The sequence below is a fragment of the Glycine soja genome, chromosome 12 (assembly GCF_004193775.1).
Source record: "Glycine soja cultivar W05 chromosome 12, ASM419377v2, whole genome shotgun sequence".
NCBI lineage: Eukaryota > Viridiplantae > Streptophyta > Magnoliopsida > Fabales > Fabaceae > Glycine > Glycine soja.
Genome location: NC_041013.1, coordinates 16,500,194 through 16,522,919, shown reverse-complemented (window position 1 = coordinate 16,522,919; position 22,726 = coordinate 16,500,194). Strand labels below are relative to the sequence as shown.

Here is a 22,726-nt window from a genome sequence, read left to right as displayed (position 1 = left end):
CTTCCACTGTTGCCACAGGTTTGGGTAAATTTCTGTATGCTGTTGGAACCAAGCCCAAATTTAATTTTGGAAACTATATATTTGATCAAACTGTTAAGCATTCAGAATCCTTTGCTGTCAAATTACCCATTGCCTTCCCAACTGTATTGTGTGGCATTATGTTGAGTCAACATCCAAATATTTTAAACTACTCTGACTCTGTGATGAAGAGAGAATCTCCTCTATCCCTGCATTACAAATTGTTTGAGGGGACACATGTCCCAGACATTGTCTCGACATCAGGGAAAGCTGCTGCTTCAGGTGCTGTGTCCAAGGATGCTTTGATTGCTGAACTCAAGGACACATGCAAGGTGCTGGAAGCAACCATCAAAGCCACCACAGAGAAGAAGATGGAGCTGGAACGGCTGATCAATAGGCTCTCAGAAAGTGGCATTAATGATGGAGAAGCAGCTGAGCAAGAAGATGAAGCAGCTGAGGAAGAAGAAGAAGCTGCTGAGGAAGAGGAAGATGCAGTAGAGGATACTGAATCAGATGATGATTCTGAAGCCACCCCATGACCATCAGACCTTTACTTTTGCTTTTTACTTTTACTAGCTATAAGGGCATGTCCCTTTGAACAATTGATTGTTATTGGTCTGTAATATTTGCACATTAATTTCATGCATTCTACTTTTGCCAAATTTATGTCTAAAAAGGGGGAGTAGTAGTATGTATATGTATGTATTATGCATGATTTTGAGTAGTAAGATACTATGTATGCAATAGTAGTAGGATACGATGTATGCATGATTCATGATTTTGAGGGGGAGTTGTATGTATATGATTTTGAGGGGGAGACAAACTGCTGCTGCTGATGATGATTGGTGTAAGCTACTAGCTGATAGAAGATGCTGCAGTAAGAGCATGGAGACAGGGGGAGCAGAATGGTGATGTCACATGAGATGTCTTGACATCCTGAAAAGACTGGTAGCTGATAGAAGATGCTGCAGTGAAAGAGCATTGAGACAGGGGGAGCAGAAAGCTGATGTCACGTGAGATGTCTTGACATCCTGGAGAAGACTTGTAGATTTGCAACTTGCAGAATTTCCGCTGTGCTTGATTACTCTGATAATGAAAGTTGCTGATCCCACTTGCATAACTGCTCGTACCTGCTCAGGAAGTGTCTAAGTATGTTTTAGACAAAATTTGCCAAAGGGGGAGATTGTTAGTGCTTAGCTTTACTAAGCTTTAAAAGATTGGCTAAGATTTTGTTAAAACATAAGCACTTAGACAATGAAGGAAAGCTGGAGTTGCTGCACATGATGTCCAACGTTATGTCAAAGAATAAGATCGGGCTGCACAATGCACAAGGCAAGATGAAATGTCAAATGAAGAATTGAAGCTACAGGATTCACGATGTCGGATACAATGTCCAGGACATCCTGCCTGAAAATACTGGAATTGCTAAAAGCATTGAAGCTGCAGGATCCACGATGTCGGATACAATGTCCAGGACATCCTGCCCGAAAATACTGGAGTTGCTAAAAGCATTGAAGCTGCAGGATCCACGATGTCGGATACGATGTCCAGGACATCTGGCCCGAAAATACTGGACATATAAATCTGTTATATCTTTAACAGATTATTGTGCAGTTAGCAAGAGATAAGATGATCTATCTTTAGGAACGAATTAAGAGATAATTAAAGTTCGAATTACAAACTAGAAGAGTTCGTTCAGGGATTAAAGATTAAAGATTAAAGATAAAAACTAAAAGATCAAACTGTATCTTTTAGATCTTTAAGTGCAGATTTTTCAGAAGAATGATAGATCTCATCCAGCACAAGAAGTTGCAGCCCAGATACGCTCACTGCTATATAAACACGAAGGCTGCACGAGTTTTGTACCAAGTCCGGGATTGAAGAGTTATTTTGTGAGTTTTGGGACTTGAGTGTTTTGTGAGCCACCTTGATGTTACTCTAACATCATGTGTTGGACCTGAGTGTGTAGAGTTGATCTCTTGTGTGTAGAGTTGATCTCTAGTGTGTAGAGTTGATCTCTTTTGTTCAGAGAGCAATCTCTGGTGTGTTTTTGATTTGATTGTAAACACGGGAGTGTGATTGAGAGGGAGTGAGCGGGGTTCTCATATCTAAGAGTGGCTCTTAGGTAGAGGTCGCACGGGTAGTGGTTAGGTGAGAAGGTTGTAAACAGTGGCTGTTAGACCTTGAACTAACACTATTTTAGTGGATTTCCTCCCTGGCTTGGTAGCCCCCAGATGTAGGTGAGGTTGCACCGAACTGGGTTAACAATTCTCTTGTGTTATTTACTTGTTTAATCTGTTCATACAGTCAAACACAATCTGCATGTTCTGAAGCGTGATGTCGTGACATCCTGTACGACATCTGTCCCCAGTATCAGAATTTCATAATGGTTATGACAAATATCTTGGAACCATAACGACTATAGGCAACAACCATCCCGGTGCCAAGATAGCAGCATGGACAAACAACCATGCCCTAAAAAGGAAAAGTGACCATCTGTTTGTTTTAAATTTAGTTATTAATATTATTAAATTATTATGTATATATATATATATATATATTAATATAATTTGTTTTCAATTTAGTTATTAAAATATAGTTCACAAACAATATGAATTAAAACTAATGATTTAAAAGCAATATGAATCATTTGTATATATTTGAATTTTACAATATATCTAAGTTAATTGACCTAATTATCAATAACAAATTTAATTATGTTAAACGCATAGTCGTTGACCTAATAAAATATAATTATATAAAAATAATAATTTTAATTTAAATAATTACATGATAAGTTTTATTAATTATATTATTTGTCGTTACTTTGCTAATAATATATGCAATTTAAAAATATACATATACATAAATACTGTTTTTAGATGATTTGAAAAGTTTTATAATTCATTTAAAAATTTATGAAAAATTAATTTACATTTGTTTTAAATTCAAACAAAAATTGGCATTAGAATAAAAATAGATATTTAATTTTATAAAAATTGTGAGATCAACTTTTTTTTTCTTAAATTGAAGATGCCGAAAGAAATACTAACAAGAGAAATCAATTCTCTATTAGAAGTATTAATCTATAGTAAAAATAATTTTCTTTTAATATATGTAATATTTATAGAATATTATAATACTTGCATTTTTTTTCTAATTTTGAAACAAAAGTTTTTTAAATATGAAATCTTTTATATTTAATCAAAGATTGAATATATGTTGCAAGATAATGGTTAAATGGACTATCACAATGAAATGTTGAAATTCTTGATTATTAAATTTTAATGAACAAACTTATAGTTCAAAAAATTAGAAGAATGATATAGAAATTGAAAAATCATATTAAATTTAAATTAAAATATAAAATTTGTCTAAGGACTAAAAAATTGTAGGCACAACCCTGGTCTAAAATCAAGTACAATTACGCACTAATTAAATGTATTTCAAATTTAAATTAATATAAATTAGTAATTTAATATATACTAATTATTATATTGTTTTAAAATATTTTAATTTGATTGATGTTGGGTCATGAAGCACTCGTGGGAACTTAATTTTAACTGGAAAGTGGAAGATGCTCCGTAGAATCTGCAAAGAAGCTTCCACTGCTAGAATTTGTAGAATTAACATCGCAAGGTTAACATTGGTTTTTTGAAAAATCGATGTTAACAAGAGTGCGGTGACATTTTCGCAAATAAGTTGAGTTAAGTAACATCGATTTTCAAAAAATTGATGTTAATTAGTTCATGTTAACATCAGTTTTTCCAAAACTCGATGTTAACATTAATTCATTAACATCAGTTATTCAAAAATCGATGTAACGTAGAATAGTTAACATTGGTTTTGTATAAAGCAGATGTTAATGAATTAATGTTAACATCGGTTTTTTAAAAAAACTGATGTTGTGTTATCCATAAATTATAACCTGAAATCATTTTTGCCCTCGCGCGCTCTGTCTTGCAGACCCTTTCTCCTTCACCATAGCTCAGGCTAAAAAGACGTTTCTCTCCCATCGTCTCCTCCTCACCTTACCGCTAAAAGGGTGTGTGGTTCATGTCATTGCTGCAAAAGAAACAACACAGAGAGGGAAACTTCTGCTTGGGTCGCTAGCCACTCCTTCCATGTCCTCGTTGATTCGGTAGGTTCACTCCCTAAATAATGTCCTTCATTGTGTTTTTTTTTTCATTTTGAATACTTTGACTTGTGCTTTCGAAAGGATAAATAAAATGAGAATGCATTTTTTGCTTTGCAGATGTCGTTTTCAGGAATTGAGAAAGTGGTGAGCACCATTGTGTTGGATGATTTAAATTTTTGCTTCTGGCCTGGTACGCTGGGTTTATTTTCATGTATATACCTTGTTTTCTGTTATTCCTAATGCCATGTGAAAACTTATTTAGATCCCCTTAAGAAAGGTGTCAATGGTTTGTGTCAATCGTGGGTGAGCTATATTCAACCCCCTTATAGTTTTCAGTCATTGATTGATGAGTTTGATTTTAACTCTATAGGGTTGCTTTAGGAGCTCGGGTTATAATCCAATCTAAACCATATTGAGACACAACAAGTAACCACTCCTAAAATATTTTTGTTTCAGAGGTTAGACAGCTACCAAAAACTGCTAGTTTTTATCTTTTGTTTGAATGAAACATGATTATGGTATATATTTATGTAGGTCCATGTGATTTATCTATAAATCTACATAGTTAATGGTATATATTTATGTAGTTTAGGTATTTGTGATTATATAAATTGTTGTTAATGCAGCTAAATCATAAAGAATAGTTTTTTGTTTTTTCATGCATTGCCTAGGATTATTTGCTTTCAAGATGCCAAAAGTTTCATCTTGGAAGTTGATACAATTAATATTTATTAGCCATGAAATGTAAAAAATATGGGTATTTCTGCAAGTTATATTGCTCGAATATTTGATCCATGACTATAGCTATATCCCCAAATGTTAGTTATCAGGAATGGCCTGAAATTATGAGTCCCATTAGTTGTCTTTGTATCCCAACAAATAGTGTTTGCAATAGGAATTACACCAACATAAGTTTGTGTTACCATACAAGCCTTTGATACATATATGTACATACTTTTCTAGTGTCAAGAGAAGATGATACCATGCAACTAATCCAAGCCCGTTTCAGCTGTTTCAAAACCATATATATACATATATACATAGCAGCTTGGACCAAGTCTAAAAAAAGAGAGAATTGTTGGATGCATAGTCATGGACTCAGCAAAAAATAACCCACCTATAACTAGACTAGTGGAGTTACTCGGATTCCCTAGTTGGAAAAACCAGTGAACAATAAGCATCGCATTCCATTAGATATGAAGGATCCGTTGGTGCTTTTTCAGTCATTTTAATAACTAACCCAACAGCTGCTTTGTTGACAAGGGAGTTATCTGTCTCAGGTTGTGAAGTTACAAGATAATCACCACTCAGACTATGCCATTTACTATGTAAATTTTAGGTATATGTTCTTACAAGATATGATTTTAGGTCATGTAAATTTTATGCTTATGAAGTCAATTTTTATATTTATCCTTGTGTTGTTTATCTTGTTTGGTAATGTAGTCTCCCACAGAAATCAGTTTTAACTAGCATGTTAGGCAAAATACTTTGGTATCTCATATTGATTGCTTAATGGAAGAGATTGGTTGTAAGCGGAATATGCTATTTGTTTAATAGACACTTAATATGTTGAAAGTTTATGATTGCCATAATGTCACAAGGGAGAAAGTCATATCTTCCAATTTGTTATTCTTAATTTGGTCATTATGTGATATATTGAAACATTAATCTTGCTATACTGATTCAACTAATTTGATTGATATATTTAAGCATCCGTATGAAATGAATCTACACGAAAACTCTAATGTTGTCTTACAAGTTGGTGAGGCCAAGGGAAAAGGAAAAGGAAAAGGAAAAGTCACAAGATTAACAAGTTGGTGAGGCCAAGGGGGTAATACCAAATGGACTCTTACTAGTAGACTTATTAATGGAACTATTTTAGGAAAACTTAGTAGTATGAAATACTAGATTGCAGTCAATATTACCCCCCTGCAAGACGTCTAAGGAAATCACCTAGATCACAACTAACAACCACAGTTTGACTCTGTAGATGTGGGTGCAAAACAAAAGAGAATATTTAAACTAGGTGCCACACAACTTCCACTGGATTTCCAAAAGTAGCTGCTAAACTTCATTCCTCATAAATTGAATTACATTGTTGCTAGACTTTCTATTTCCATTCCTCTTATTTTATTTATATCTAAATCCATCTCCCGTTCCAGGTGTAGGATTTTGTTTCATAGACAATGAAACCAATGGCTACTGCTACCTTAAATACTGATAAAAGCCATCTGGATATTTGCTTCTGGACTGCTAGCCTTGATTTAAGATATTTTTCAGCATACACCAACAACCACCACCTAGTTTGTACTATCAAGATTTGGTAGTTCAGCCTTCTTGACAGCCAATATAACTTTAGCCAGTGTCTCACTACTTTGCAGTTGCACATAGCTGTAGTTTCCTCTAGAGAAGCATGTGCCTCTTTCTCCATATCAATTTAGCAATCCTCAGTTTCTTATCCAAATAATCCAACGTTGTTTGCTTCTCCATTTCATTGATCTTCCTTCGCAATTGTAACCATTGCAATCATGAATTATAATCTTCAACAATACAAAACTGATTACCAGCCACAGCCAACTCACTCCCTATATACCAGAGTAGTTAATCACGCGCTATAGTGCTACTACCATGCCGGTGCATCATATCACATGATGGCCCCACTCCTTTTCTGTCTCAAGTTGTGAAGTTACAAGATAATCACCACTCAGTTACAAGATATTAATTAGTTTATGATATACCATTAACTATGTTACTCGTTTCTTTATAATTTTCCTCTAAACACAGAAATGTAAGAAAAAATAAAGGGTAAATAATGGCCACAATTATAATTTTATGATCCATTCCAACGATAAACAAATAATTGGACAATTTTATTGGAGAAAAATACAACAAGAAGCAAATGAAGAGGTCTACCATGAGTTATAGGGAGTTTATTGATTAACTGCTAACCAAAAGTAACCAACTCTATCAACTAGCTAATAATTAGTAGTTTATTTATTAACTGCTAACCAAAAGTTACCAACTCTACCAACTCTATCAACTAGTTGATAATTACTAGTAATAATTGGAATGATGCCCATTGCTGATTGCATGAACAAATGAATTGGAATCCTTCCAATCCTTCATTTAATATTCTTGTTCTTTTAGTTAGCAACAAAAATAAAAGTGTATAAAAGAAGTGATAAAAATACATAAATATAAGAAGTAAAACTTATTAGTCCAAAGAAAGATAAATCCAGAAATATTAGGGAAGCTCTTAGACACCAACTACCTTGTTCTCTTTGCCAAATTCTTCATCATATTGCACTCCCTCTTTCACATGCCACCACATTTGTTCCACTTAGAATTTCCAATGATGTGACTGTTGATCCAATAGCAAGAAGATTCGGGTGACCATACACTTGACCCATCAAGGCAGCAACATAATATGCATTAACAGCTCCACTAGTACTTTGCTGATTTCTTCCATCTCCAAACTCAGTTAACCCTCTAGCCCATGAGTGCAGTTTATAAAGGTCAAAACACCTTAGTCTTGTGTAATTTGAGTTCGATCTTCTGATCAAGGTCATAAAATTTGCCATTAGTGAATAGGCTTGAGGCTTATACTTCCAACCCCACACCAAATCAATCTTAGCAAGCACTACAATTCCATAAAAGAAGTACCCTAAATGATAATGGTGATCATTGTAAATTCCAAACCCAAAATCAGCCCCATCATGGATAGATCATTGTTTGGTGACAATGGTTTCCTTCAAATACTTCCTAACCTTGGGTATGACATCAAGTATGGGTGACATGTAACCACTACATAATATCTTATAGGAAAATTAGAACAATGCAATTTTCTTAACATTTTGCCTAACGAAGTCAGGTTAGCCATAACTCGGCTGTGCTTTTCCTTCAATGCCATATGTAGCAAAATCCTTGATCCTGTGATGTTAAATGAGCTGGAAAATGAGGCTGCTATTATATTGTGTCAGTTGGAGATGTATTTTTCTCTTGCTTTCTTTGACATCATGGCTCACTTAATTGTTCATCTGGTCAGAGAAATCAAATAGACTAGTCCTGTTTATTTGTGGTGGATGTACCCGGTTAAGCGATACATGAAGATCTTAAAAGGGTATACCAAGAATCTACATCGTCCAAAAGCATCTATTGTTGAAAGGTACATTGTAGAAGAATCCATTGAATTTTGTTCAGAGTACATTGAAAAAGCTAAACCTGTTGGACTTCCCAAGTCTCAACATGATGAAAGAGTGGGCGGTAAGGGTTTAAGAGGACTGCATGTTATCACTCCAACTATACAAGATTTGAAACAAGCTCACCTGTATGTGTTGTAATGAAATCCTACCCCGCAAGGGCATTGGATAGAAGACTCCAAGAAGATTGGGCTAGAGATGCAAGAGAAGGCCCTAGGATTCTCATGAGCCTTAGGGTAGATTTCGGGCCCATGGGCTAAGTATGAGCTTGCTTATCTTTGTACATATTAGATTAAGGTTTCATTATTTTTGAGCCTTGTATTTAGGGCTCCATAATATAGGTAAGGTACCCTAGAAATGTAGGATTTTTCAGCCCTTGTATTTTAGGGCACCTAGACTAGTTTTTATATTAGGGGTAATTTTGTAATTTCACATGCATTAAGTGAATATTTGATGTGTGTGGTTGGAAATAAATTTATTGAATTGGGAGAAGCCCAATCCAATTAAATTTTAGAGCGGGAGGTGATTATTTGCTTACTACACCTCATTGCCCCATCATATAGTCACACTTTGTGCATGTCCTTCATGTTTTACATGCCTCATGACACCTAAGCACACTTAGTGGAGAATCTTGGACTTAATCTTGGATTAGTGAGCTGAGCCATAGCTAAAATTTACTAATCATAATTAGTGAAATTTTGCTCCACAAATTCAATTTCAAATTCAAGTGAAATTTGAATAGAAATTCAAATTTCCCTCCAATTTTATGTGACACTTAGACTATAAATAGAGACCATGTGTGTGCGTTTTTTTGGAACTTTGATAATTTGAGAATTAAGCTTCAAATTTCAGACCTCTTTTGAGGCACAAAAATTCGTGCTCCTTCTCTACCTCTCCCTTCATTCATCTTCTCCTTCCTTCAAGCTCTTATCCTTGGCTTCCTATGGTGGTGAGCTTCTTCTAGACTCATCTTCTCCTTGAAGTGGCGTCTCCAATCATCTTTTTGCTTCTACATTCCGCTGCCATCAAACTTCAAGAAGAAAAGGAATCCATTGATGAAGAAGATCCAAGGCCTACAAGCTCCACATGGAGCTACATCATGTGGTATCAAGAGCATATCTTTATCTAGGTGATATTCTTTTGCTTCCTCTATCTTTTTGTTCGATCAATTCACTTTAAATTCTTGTTATTCATCTTATTCTCCATGTATATCCTCCATTTTCTTGTGGTTTGATTCTGTTTAGAGTAGATTCAAAAAATAAACTAATTAAATCTTAGATCTACACTTGTTCTTGCATTTCTATGGTTCAAATTTTATAGATCTACTCTTGAATCATGTTTTTGTGTTGATTTTAGGTTCTATCATTTTTCAGTCATAATATTCTTGTGCTAAACTTTTAGATCTAAATTTTCTTCCAAAATATTGATTAGAAAAAAAAATACAAAAATCTAAGTGTAAATCACTTAATCCATGTTGTCTTAGAGTCATGTTTAGTCATAATAATTGTCACATTATGTTCTATGTTTGTGTTGAATTTTTATTTTGTTGATTGAATTCTAGATACATTTGTTCATGTATTCTTGTCATTCTTAGCCTATCTTTTGAATTTTGAGTCTAATTCATGCATGTTATTTAGTTCCTAACATGTTCTAAATCAATTCCTAGAAGTAATCTTGTTGTTGAACTTTTTTTTGTTTTCTAAGTTTCCTACATGATGCCTATGATCAAGTTGAGTTATGGTGCTGGGTTATGAATCAAAATAAGTCTTAAGCTCTCTTGAATTGTGTTATTCAAGATAATTGAGCATAAGCAAGCACAAATTGTAACTATCCAAGCCTTAAGAAACATAAACACTACTCTTGATTTCTAGGTTGAAATCGTTGGTGTTGGCTGCTTGAACATACAAACTTGTATAAATTACTGGGAATTGGTCACTACGAAGTTTGAACTGAATTGTTTACTAAATTTTCTAGACATCTGTATCAAAATTATAAAAAAAGAAACAAGTGATTTGGATAAAAGTAAAAAATAATAAAAATCATACAAGTTGGTAGAAAAATCAGTGTCCAGGAAAAAAAAAGTGAAAGGGAAGTGTGCTTGTTGTTTTGGCTCAAAATTTGTTTTATAATTGGTGCCTATTTTATACCAATCTTAGTTCTGAAATTTCAATGAAAATTATTGTGAAAACAAGTGTCAAAACTAGAGGTTTCTTGAGTCTTTTTTTTATATAGTTTTTCTACTATACTCTAGAGCCATTCTAGGTTTCTCTTTGAGTCCAAGCTTGATTTTGTGTGTTTTTCATTGCTTTAATTGTTGAATAATCCTTGAAAATTTGTCTTGTTAAAACTCTATTGGTTTAGCTTTCATTTCATTTTTTTGGTCTTTGGTTATTGCTTGTCTCTTTATTTCCTTGTTTGTGAGTTGCCATATAGGGAATTGGAAAGGAGGATTGGTGCCATCCCTTGAAGAATTTGAGTCAAGAAGTAAGGAGCCTACCACCTTAAGAGATACTGGACTAAGAAACCCTCCATATTGAGTGAATCACCAAAGAGAGAACAACCACCAAAATTAAGGACCTTTTTGTAATTTTTTTAATTGAGAATTTACTTACCTTCATTGCTTTCAAATTTTGTAACAAAAAGGCCTTTCATTAGAAGTAAGTTGGGAGTCTCCGATAGGTCACCCTACTTCCATTTGTGTGTAATAATTGTAGGCAATTTTCCTTAGGATAGTGAGTGTTTTGTTGGGAACCTTAAATGAGGTCATCCAAACACTCTTAGGATCTGCCTAGTTTACATTTCTTTCACTTTAATTTCTTGCTTACTTTCATAGTTTATTTTCTTTACTAGCCACACCTAGTTTATCTTGTTATTGCATAGTACTTTCTTCTTTCTTATCACGCTTATCTTGAGTTCCTTTGGAACCTTAGCTTTTACCTTTTTTACAAACCCCCAACAAGAAAGAACCACAACTTAGGAACCAACATGAGTCATCATTCATCTAGTGTTAATGGAGAGGGTACTAGTCATAAGGACCCTCTATCTAGAATCTTCGATGAGTTGAGTTCCCTCAAGTTATGGAAAGAAAAGAAAAAGGAAAAGAGAGGGTAAAAATAAATCAAGATGAGAGGGAACAAATAAAGGAAGAAGAAAGAAAGAGAATACTAAAAGAGTTAAGAAAAGAAAAACATGCCTCCTATAGTAGTCATAACTCTTGGAAGATCCTAAGTGAAGAACTTCGTGACTATTATGAAGGAAGACATAGGTCACATCTTAGACCTCACTCCCATAGGAGAGAAAAGGAAAGAAAGCATCAAGAGGCTAACATTAACCTCCCATACTTCCATGGGAAGGACAATGTAGAAGCTAACTTAGATTGGGAAATAAGGGTAGAGCAACAACTTAAAAGGAAGTCTACTTCAAAATCTTATGGCTCTCACTCTTATCCAAAGAAAGACCAAGGTCAAGGCATCTTAGGGGTGACACCTTCTAAGCCCAAAGATGATAAGGGGAAGACAATAGAAAAGCAACCCCTTAAGGCTAGTATGCATAAGAAGACTAGCTCCATGAAGTGCTTTAAATGTCTTAGAAGAGGACACATTACTTCTCAATGCCCCACTAAGAAAATCATGATTATGAGGGGCCAAGACATTTATAGTAGCCAAGATGAGGCTACTACTTCACCTTCCTCTAGTGAAAGTGAAGAAGCAAAAGGGGAAGAATCTAGTGAAGAGATCTACCCCCAAGAAGAAGGATAACCTTTAATGGTTAAGGCGGAGTGTAAGGAGGTAAGTGTCTCCTCCAAGAGGTTAGCTAAGAAGGAAAGGCATTTTAAAATAAAGACAAATATTAAAGAAATTTCCCCTCTTAGACAACCTCCACATTTTCTCCTTTGTAAAAAGACACTTGTTAGCATTGCCACACCTCTTAGGCTTGAGTTTTTTCCTCAAGTATGATGAATGAGGGTTGGATGAGGGTTTGGTTTGCAAGAGCTTAAATCCTTGTGCTTTGTTGGTGCCCAAAATAGGTATTATAAGGCACCAAATCCCTAAAATAGGTGGTATGATGAATGTTTTGAGTGGTGTAACACTCTTTTGTAAAATCACTTGTGCACCCAACATCTTCATGATTTGTGTACATAGGGACTCATTAGGTAGGTTTGTTCTTATATTTAGTTTCAATACAAACTTAGGTACTCATATGGAACACCTTAGGTTTGTCATACTTTTTGGTAGGAATAATCAACATAAAAATACAGAAAAAAGGTATGTTTTATTGCATTACTTTTCTTAATTTTTTAAATAGTGATCAAGGGGTTCCCATGAACCCTAAGAGAATAAAGGTCATTTTTGAGTGGCCTACTCCACCAAGTATAAGAAAAATTTGGCGCTTCTATGACTTAACAAACTTTTACAAAAGGTTTGTCCCATATTTTTCTATACTTGTAGCACCACTCACTGAGTTGCTGAGGAACCATGTTCCTTCATAGGAAGATGCCCAGGAAATGGGTTTTTAGACCTTACCTTACTTCAACATACCAATCACCACTAATACATATGTTTTTGTTCTTTTTACATGTGTTGAGGAAAAAAGCCCAGAGTTTCAAGAACCTCGGAATTTGAGGTCAAATCCTTTTCAAGGGGGAAGGAATGATGCAATCGTACCCCACAAGGGCATTGGATAGAAAACTCCAAGAAGATTGGGCCAGAGATGCAAGAGAAGACCCTAGGGTTCTCATGAGTCTTAGGGTAGATTTCGGGTCCCTTGGGCTAAGTATGAGCCCGCTTATGTTTGTACATATTAGATTAAGGTTTCATTATTTTTGGACCTTGTATTTAAGGCTCCATAATATAGGTAAGGTACCCTAGAAATCTAGATTTTTCAGCCCTTATATTTTAGGGTACCTAGACTAGTTTTTGTATTAGGGGTAGTTTTGTAATTTTACATGCATTAAGTGAATACTTGATGTGTGTGGTCGGAAATAAATTTAATTGAATTGGGAGAAGTCCAATCCAATTAAATTTTAGAGGGGGAGGTGATTATTTGCTTGCTACACCCCATTGTCACATCATATAGTCACACTGTGTGCATGTCCTTCATGCTTTACATGACTCATGACACCTAAGCACACTTAGTGGAGAATCTTGGACTTGATCTTGGATTAATGGGCTGAGCCATAGCTAAAATTCACTAATCATGATTAGTGAAATTTTGGCTCCAAAATTTGGCTCCACAATTTCAATTTCAAATTCAAGTGAAATTTGAATATAAATTCAAATTTCCTTCCAATTTTGTGTGACACTTTAGGCTATAAATATAGGCCATGTGTGTGCATTTTTTGGAACTTTGATCATTTGTGAATTAAACTTCAATGTTCAAACCTCTTTTGAGACACAAAATTCCGTGCTCCTTCTCTCCCTCTCCCTTCATTCATCTTCTCCTTCCTTCAAGCTCTTATCCATGGCTTCCTATAGTGGTGAGCTTTTTCTAGACTCATCTTCTCCTTGAAGTGGCATCTCCAATCATCTTTCTCCTTCTCCATTCCGCTGCCATCAAACTTCAAGAACCAAAGGAATCCAGCCTTTGTACATCTCCAATGCTCAGGCTTATTAAAAATCAGAATGAATCAAAACTGACACAACTTTTGAACCAAATTGATTCAAAATAAAAAGGCAATATAAATTATGTCACAAGAACTAGAGATTAAGTCCAAACAACTTGAAGATGTACAAAGGCACAGGGATGAACATGATTAGGAATTATCGAAGCAAATTCAATTGCTCAGAATTTAAATTAGAAACCTTATGGCAGAGGAGCATCATTTGTCTAAAACTAACCAAAAATAGAAGATGACTACAATGTTAACGCAACAGAACATCACCATAACCACTCCCTTACAAGTACACTACATAGTAAATGAACCTACATCCTTCTCTTTCTATTTATGCTTTTCTTAACTAAACCCTATTAGCTTCTAGAGTTATAGAAAATTACTAACATTGTGAAAGTGTAAGTTTCTAAGTCTGGGTGATAACACATTAATGTATTCAACCAAATACATTATCAAACTCAAGCATCCCACTAAAAATATAACGGGATTAGACACCCCAATACAAGCAAAAACACAATAACAAGTACAAACAAAACACTAAGGGAAGTTAAAATAATGGCAGCCGAAAGCAAAACTTACCAAGACACAGCAGACACGAGAAGAGGAGCAAAAAGTGCTTTGGTGCCAATGGCTGCAAGGAAAGCAACGTCAGCAGACACAATAGACATAGTAGACACGAAGCAAGAAAACTTACCAAAGTGCAGCGAAGAGGGTGGCTTTTCGACCAGAGCACGACCAGGGTGGCTTTGCGAGACTCCGCATGATGGGTCAAGGACAATGGCAGTGCAGAGGGTGGCTTTCCAAGGTGGGTCAGGAGCAATGGCAGTGACGGGGGTAAGTTTGCGAGAATGAGCACGGGCAGTGACGAGGGTAAGTTTGCGAGAATGATCGCGGGAGGTGAAAAGGGTCTGTAGTTTAATTTTAGTAAAAACACAACATCGGTTTTCTAAAAAAAGCCGATGTTACCTAGCTCATGTTAACATTGGTTTTTTGAAACATGTTAACATTGGTTTTTTGAAAAACCGATGTTAACATATTCTCGTTAACATCGGTTCTATCAAAACCGATGTAAATGAGACTATGTTAACATCAGTTTTTCAAAAAACCGATGTTAACGAGACTATGTTAACATCGGTTTTATCAAAACTGATGTAAACGAACTATGTTAACATCAGTTTTTCAAAAAACCGATGTTAACGAGACTATGTTAACATCGGTTTTGACAAAACTGATGTTAATAAACTCGTCTTATTTACAAGTATGCCACCGCATTTGTGTTAACATCGGTTTTGTCCAAAACCGATGTTAACCTGACGATGTTAAATGTATATATTTTACTAGTGAAAATAGAAATATTACAGATGTGTTGCGAATAAGTTTTAATGAGTTGGATGATATAGACAAGGAAGTATTTTTAGTTATTGCTTGCTTTTTCTATGATGGTTATAAAGAGCAATATGTAAAGGAAATTCTAGATTTTCGTGGACTTTATCCAGAATATGGCCTACAAGTTCTTGTTGACAAATCATTCATAGTCATTCATGAAGGTTGTATTGAAATGCATGGCTTGTTGAGAGACTTGGGAAGGTGTATTGCTCAAGAAAAGTAAAGTAAGGATCCAAGAAAATGGAGTAGATTATGGCATCGCAAAGATCTCTACAAAGTTTTATCTCACAATAAGGTAAAACAACTTGAGTTGTTATTTTTCTATAATTTGTAAGTACTTCAAAAGATCTAACATTTTCTTTCCCTTTTGCAATGTTGTAGGCGAAAGTATATCTTGAAGCCATAGTTATCGAATATCATTTTCCTCAAACAATGATGAGGGTCGATGCTCTATCAAAAATGAGTCACCTTAAGTTGCTCACACTTCAGTTCGTGAAATTTTCAGGAAGCCTCAATTATCTCTCCGATGAATTAGGATATCTTAATTGGTTTGAATATCCTTTTGATTGTTTGCCACCAAGTTTTCAGCCAGACAAACTTGTTGAGTTGATCTTGAGATGCAATAGCATTAAACAATTGTGGGAAGGCACAAAGGTAGTATAATTTATAATTATTCTATTTCCATTTTTTTAAATGAATGATTTAAAAGAAAAAACCCACATGTCATTTCCTTTTTCTTTGATTAGTTACTAATTTGATCACCTACACCTACTATTTGCCCTTCATTGTAGCATCTACCCAATTTGAGACGTTTGAATCTCTCTCACTCCAAAAATCTATTTGAGATGGGAAATTTAGGTGAATCCCTAAATCTTGAGAGTTTATATCTGGAAGGGTGTATACAAATTAAGCATATCGATCCATCCATTGGTATTCTAAGGAAACTTATTTTTGTGAACTTGAAAGACTGCAAAAGTCTTACTAAGTTACCACACTTTGGAGAGGACTTTAGTCTTGAAATTCTATATCTCGAAGGATGTATGCAACTGAGGTGGATTGATCCGTCCATTGATCATCTAAGAAAACTTAGTGTTTTGAATCTGAAAGACTGCATAAATCTAGTAAGTTTACCCAACAGCTTATTAGGCCACATTTCTTTTGAATTTCTGAGTCTCTCCAGCTATTCAAAACTTTATAACATTCAGTTGTTGGATGAATCAAGGGATGTCGAGAATTTGAAGAAGCTTGAAATAGGTGAAGCTCCCATTCATTCCCAATCTTCATCTTCCTATTTGAAAGCACATGATGATTTTGTTAGTTGTTTGTTTCCTTCCTCGCCTATTTTCCAATCTATGCATCAACTAGATCTTAGTTTATGCAATTTACTTCAAATCCCTGATGCTATTGGAAATTTATGATGCTTGGAGAAGCTAAATTTAAAGGGAAACATGTTATGCACTGGTATGAGACTAACATGAGGAAGAAGAAGAAAAGTCTCGGTTCGAGGTCAAGGTCCCTCTTGGGTGACTAACTTTTATTGAAAACTGATTCTCTCCATTATTCGTACATGCTACAGTGAGTATTAATGAACTTCTAACAACTCTAACTACTGGCTCGTGCAGTTACAACTAACTAACGAAAAGCTAACACCATGCATGCCTTACGTGCCAAACCCTTATACGTAGCTTTCCAAGTATCGGGGTCGCGTGATGGTCCTTCGCGGGCGTTCCTCTTGTGTTGCACTTTTGTTGTTGCTGGTGCGTTCCTCTCGAGTTACTCCTTCGCCACTGCTGGTGCTAACAATATCCTCCCCTGGGAAAATCACCTTGTCCTCAAGGTGATGGGAACTACAGGCATCTTCCCATTTTTCCCAGGTAGAATCTTCCGTGGCCAGGCCAACCCATTGCACCAATACGAACTTTGTGGGCGATTGAGTTGAACGGTCCATTCGTGAGTCGAGAATGGCTAAAGGCTCCAATATGGGATTATTACGAAGTGCATTTGGTTGAAGGGGGTTGCTTGTAGATCAATGGGACCATGGTGAGGCCGCAACAATGAACAGTGAAATACAGGGTGAATCTTGGACCCTTCGGGCAGTTGTAGGCGATATACGACACTGTTAACGCATTACAATACACGAAATGGTCCACAGTAACTCTTAGCGAGCTTGTTAGGTGCTTGGGAATAGAGTGAAAGTTGTCGATATGGACGAAGTCTAACATACACCAACTGGCCAACCTCATATTGAGCATCTCGACGCATCTTATCCGCAAAATGCTTCATGGTATCTTGTGCCTTGAGGAGTTTACGTCTAAGAGTTGCGTAAGTCTCTTCCCTCGTGCTAAGCATGGTATCAACTACCTCATTGCGGGAGGAGCCACGGAGATAACTTGGAATGGAAGGAGGAGGTTTGCCATAGATCACTTCATAAGGGGTGAGCTCAGTACTCGAATGTTGCGATGTGTTATATGACCACTCTGCCAATGCTAAAAACTTGTACCATTCTATGGGTTAATGGTGAACGAAGGACCGGAGATACTGCTCAAGGGTGCAGTTTAGGACCTCCATCTGACCATCCGCTTATGGATGGTAGGCGGTACTCATACGTAGAGTCGTACCACTCATCTTGAACAACTCCCTCCAAAATGAGCTGATGAAGATTGGATCCCGGTCCGAGATGATACTACGGGGAAAACCGTGGAGTTTGCACACAGTATCCATGAATAGATTGGCCACCTTGAATGCTGTGAACTGAGTGGATAGGGCGCCAAGATGAACTCCCTTAGAGAACCTATCAACCAGGATGAGGACAACAGTGAACCCATGGGAGCTTGGATGTTGAGTGACAAAATCCATGGAAAGATCTTCCCAAACTCCGGTAGGTATCAGAATGGGTTGAAGTAACCCAGCATTTTTACGCGTAATGTGTTTAATCTGCTAGCACACATTACACCTGTGAACAAATGCCTTAATATCCTTGATCATGTTAACCCATTGGAAGTTATGGCAGAGGCGATGTAATGTCTTTTTTACTCCAAAGTGGCCGCCCAGAGGTGTCACGTGATATTCATGCAACAAGGTTGGAATGAATGGATTCTGGGAGTCGAGCCAGATTACGCCCTTGAAGATGATAAGATCGTCTGAGATGGAGAAACTAGGGTAGGCTTCCGGGTGAGATAATATGGCTTCTCGTTGCTTCTGAAACTCTGAACTAGCTAATAATGTTCCATTCAACTGAGTCATGAAATCAAGATGAGGGATCAAAAGCACAAAATAATGGCTTGGAGGTGAGGTATCCCAGTGCAAGAGGGAATCCACGACTGTATTTGAAACTCTGGTCTTATACTGGATATCGTAATCATATCCCTGCAGCTTGGCTAGATAGAATTGTTGTTTCGGGGTCTATATTATTTGAGACATGAGCTCTCGAAGACTACAATGATCAGTGAATATCGTAAATTTATGGCCAAGTAGATATTTCCGGCATTTGCAAACTGCAGCGACAATGGCATGCAACTCCATAACATATGCAGAAGCTTGTTGAAGATGAAAGCAGAAGGGTTTACTGAAGTACGCTATAGGGTGTCCCTGTTGATGAAGGACAGGGCCCATAACTGTGCTAGATGCACTTGTTTCCAGGGCGAAAGGAATCACGAAATCGAGAAGAGCCAGCACCGGTGCGGCAGTCATGGTTGTTTTCAGTTTCTCGAAGGCAGTTTGAGACTCCGATACCCAGTGAAAGGCATCCTTGCAGAGTAACTTAGTTAGAGGCGCCATGATGGCTACATATCCCTTCACAAACTTCCTGTAAAAACCCGTGAGACCCAGAAAGGCTCGAAGGTCCTTTTGGGATCGTGGCGTGGCCCAGTCGATGATGGCTTGGACTTTAGAGGGATCAGGTCATACACCACTACCGGAGACGACGTGACCCAACTAATCGAGCTGGCGTTGCCCAAATAGGCACTATGAGCACTTGAGGTAATATCTAGCCTTCGAAAGAGAGCTTAAAACACAGTCCAAGTGACGAACGTGATCCCTGAGCGTGGCACTATAGATTAAGATATCATCAAAAAAGACTACCGTGAATTTGCGTAGGAAAGGGCGGAGCAGGTTGTTCATGGCCGCCTGGAATGTTGACAGCATGTTGCAGAGTCCGAACGGCATAACCCGGTACTCGTAGTGGCCATGGTGTGTCCGAAAGGCTGTCTTTGAAATGTCTTCGTCTGCCATTAAGATCTGATGGAAGCCTTGCCGTAAGTCAAGCTTTGAGAACCAAGAGGCATTCCCCAGCTTATTGAGAAGTTCTTCGATTGTTGGAATCGGAAAGCGATCCCTTACCGTGATTGAATTGAGTGCCCTATAGTCGACACACATACGCCACGTCCCATCTTTCTTCTTCACCAACAATACCGGAGAAGAAAATGGACTGCGGCTTGGCTGGATAAGGCCGAAATCAAGTAACTCCGATACCTGCTTTTCAATCTCCGTCTTCTGAAAGTGAGGGTATCTGTAAGGTCTGACATTAACGAGGTTAGCTGTAAGAAGGAGGTTGATATGATGATCGTGTTGTTGTGGTGGGGGTAAAGACGAGGGTTGGTGAAATATGGACTGGTATTTGAGTAATAGTTCGTTAATGGTGGGAATAGGGTGAAGAGGATCTGTGGGTTCAGCTTGGGAAATAGGTAAAAGCGAAATATGAAACAGGCCTGAGGTGGAGTTAGTAGAGATCATGCGCTTAACCTGGTTAGCAGACGCTGGGGTATTGCCAGCTTGCACATCAGCATGCAAGTTAACGGGCTGGCCCATGTAAGTGAATTGCATGGTGAAGGAGGAATAGTCAGTAATGACTGGCCCTAAGGTGCGAAGTCATTTCACTCCTACTATGACATCTGCCCCACTCAAGGGCAGCACACACAATGTTACAGTGAAAGTATGACCTTGAATAAGCACCTTTGTATCAGGGCACAGTTGCTCGCAATGCTGAACTGAACCATTGCCCACCATCACTCTAAGTGCCATCGTATCCTCCATGGGTAAGTTGAGGAATTTCGCGACACGTGGTTGAACAAAGTTATGAGTGCTTCCACTATCAACCAATATGGTGATACGAGCACTATTGATCAGTCCATACAGGCGAAAAGTATCAGAGGCGGAGACACCGGCCAGTGCGTGAAGGCTGATGTGGGGTTGAAGAGAGGAATGGTCTTTTGGAGGTGTGTTTCTTGGGTTCTTTGGATAAATGGGGTTTTCGGGCGAGGTGTGTGGTGAGTGTTTGGATATGAGGCAGGTGGATTTGGAGGTGGAGGGGAGCCAAACGAACTTTTGGAGGTGTGTTTCTTGCGGTCCAGTAACTTGTCTTCTTGAAGACGAGCGAGGGCCGTAGCTTGTGGTAAGGAGATGGGTTGAAAAGCTTGCACCTCCCGGCGTATTTTCGGGTTGAGGCTGGAGATAAAACAACTTAATAGAATTGAAGGTGAAAGATCGGTGATTCGATTTGCTAACCTTTCAAATTCAGTGAGATACTCCGCCACAGACCCACGTTGAACAAGCTTGAACAATGTTCCTTGTGGATCATCGTAAAATGAAGGGGCGAATCGAGCTTCGATTGCCTGGAGAAGAGCTGGCCAGGAAGTGATGAATCCGTTCCCGAACATCCACTGAAACCAACTGAGAGCGGGTCCATCGAGGTAGAAGGAAGACACCATAATTAGATCTTCTTCTGGGGTTCCCTGGTAGTCAAAAAATTGTGTAATTTTGAAGATCCACCCTAATGGATCATGGCCGTCAAACCGAGGCACGTCGAGCTTGACCGACAACCGTGGAGGTGAAGGAGGCTGGTTTGTTGCTGGAGTGGTGGAGGTCTGGTGCGAGAGATGTTCGCACATGGCTTCAAACTTGTTGGCTAAATCGGAGTGCCTTTCAGAAAGAGCAGTGATGGCATCTTCAAGGCGATCAGTGGTGGTGCGGCATGTACTGTGTTCTGCCATAGTAGCAGGTCAAACCAGTTGTTATGTGCTGGTATGAGACTAACGTGAGGAAGAAGAAGAAAAGCCTTGGTTCGAGGTCAAGGTCCCTCCTGGGTGACTAACTTTTATTGAAAATTGATTCTCTCCGTTAGTCGTACATGCTACCAGCTTTTATACATGCTATAGTGAGTATTAACGAACTTCTAACAACTTTAACTACTGGCTCATGCAGTTACAACTAACTAATGGAAAGCTAACGCCATGCATGCTCTACGTGCCAAACCCTTATATGTAGCTTTCCAAGTATCGGGGTCGCGTGAAGGTCCTTCGCGGGCGTTCCTCTCGAGTTGTACTTTCGTTGTTGCTGGTGCGTTCCTCTCGAGTTACTCCTTTGCCACTGCTGGTGCTAACAAAACAATATTGCTACTCTGCCCAGCCTCAAAGAGTTTTCCAAATTGTTACATTTAAACATATATCATTGCAAGCAATTGAAATACTTGCCTAAGCTCCCTTCACGAACTGATTTGTGGTCAAAATGTTACGGTCCTGAAGGGCTAAATCAAACATGTGCATCCTATGAGGAACCGTCATCTATAACTTGGTGGTCATCATCTGATGAAGTAGGGGTAGGATTACATATTTTCAATTGCCCAGAATTAGTTGAGAGAGAACGCTGCACTAAGATGAGTTTTTTTTATGGATGATACAAATTATTCATGTGCACTCTCCTTCCATCCCCTCCTCACCCCCATCTCTTTCACTCTCTTTTTTTGTGTGTAGGAACCGGGAACTAACTTATATATAACTGTGTTTGTGGTACCAGGCCTACGTCCTATACAAACCTCTTGAAGACCGTGAGTGGAGTAAAAGAATTGAAAGTATCTTTCCTGGAAGTGAATTACCAAGTTTGTTCAACAATCAGCGTGTGAACAGTTTAATAAGCATAGACTCATCTCCAATCAAGATTGACAAAAATTTCATTGGCGTTCTATGTTGTGCTTTATTTGCCGTAGGTCAAGGAAGGAAAACAGTTTCAGAGATGGGTAGTCCTCAAAAACCAAATTTCACCTGTTATATTCCAGGGGTTCTCAATGAAGATCCAATCACAGATGAATCAGATCACCTTTGGCTATGGTATTTTGATAGACCACTATTTTTTTCACCATGTCCTTGCGGGGGCACACCTCATGTTGGTGACTTGAAATTGAATTTTGATATAAGGGGCGAGAGAGGATTTCATTCTAAGGTGAAGAAATACGCACGTCTTTGGGTATATAAACATGATCTAGATTTATCAAACTTACCAAAGATGCATAGCAGAAAGATGTCGGCTCAGAAGTGTTGGAGATGTTACAATTAAAGATATGGTCAAAATAGTGTAAATAAGGGGAAGACAATCCTTATCTTA

At 37.6% G+C, this 22,726-nt stretch overlaps 1 pseudogene; it reads left to right on the top strand.

Moving 5' to 3' along the window:
* LOC114378820 overlaps positions 1 to 22,678 on the top strand; it is a 35,251-nt pseudogene extending 12,573 nt beyond the window's left edge.
* Positions 22,679 to 22,726: the final 48 nt, after the last annotated feature.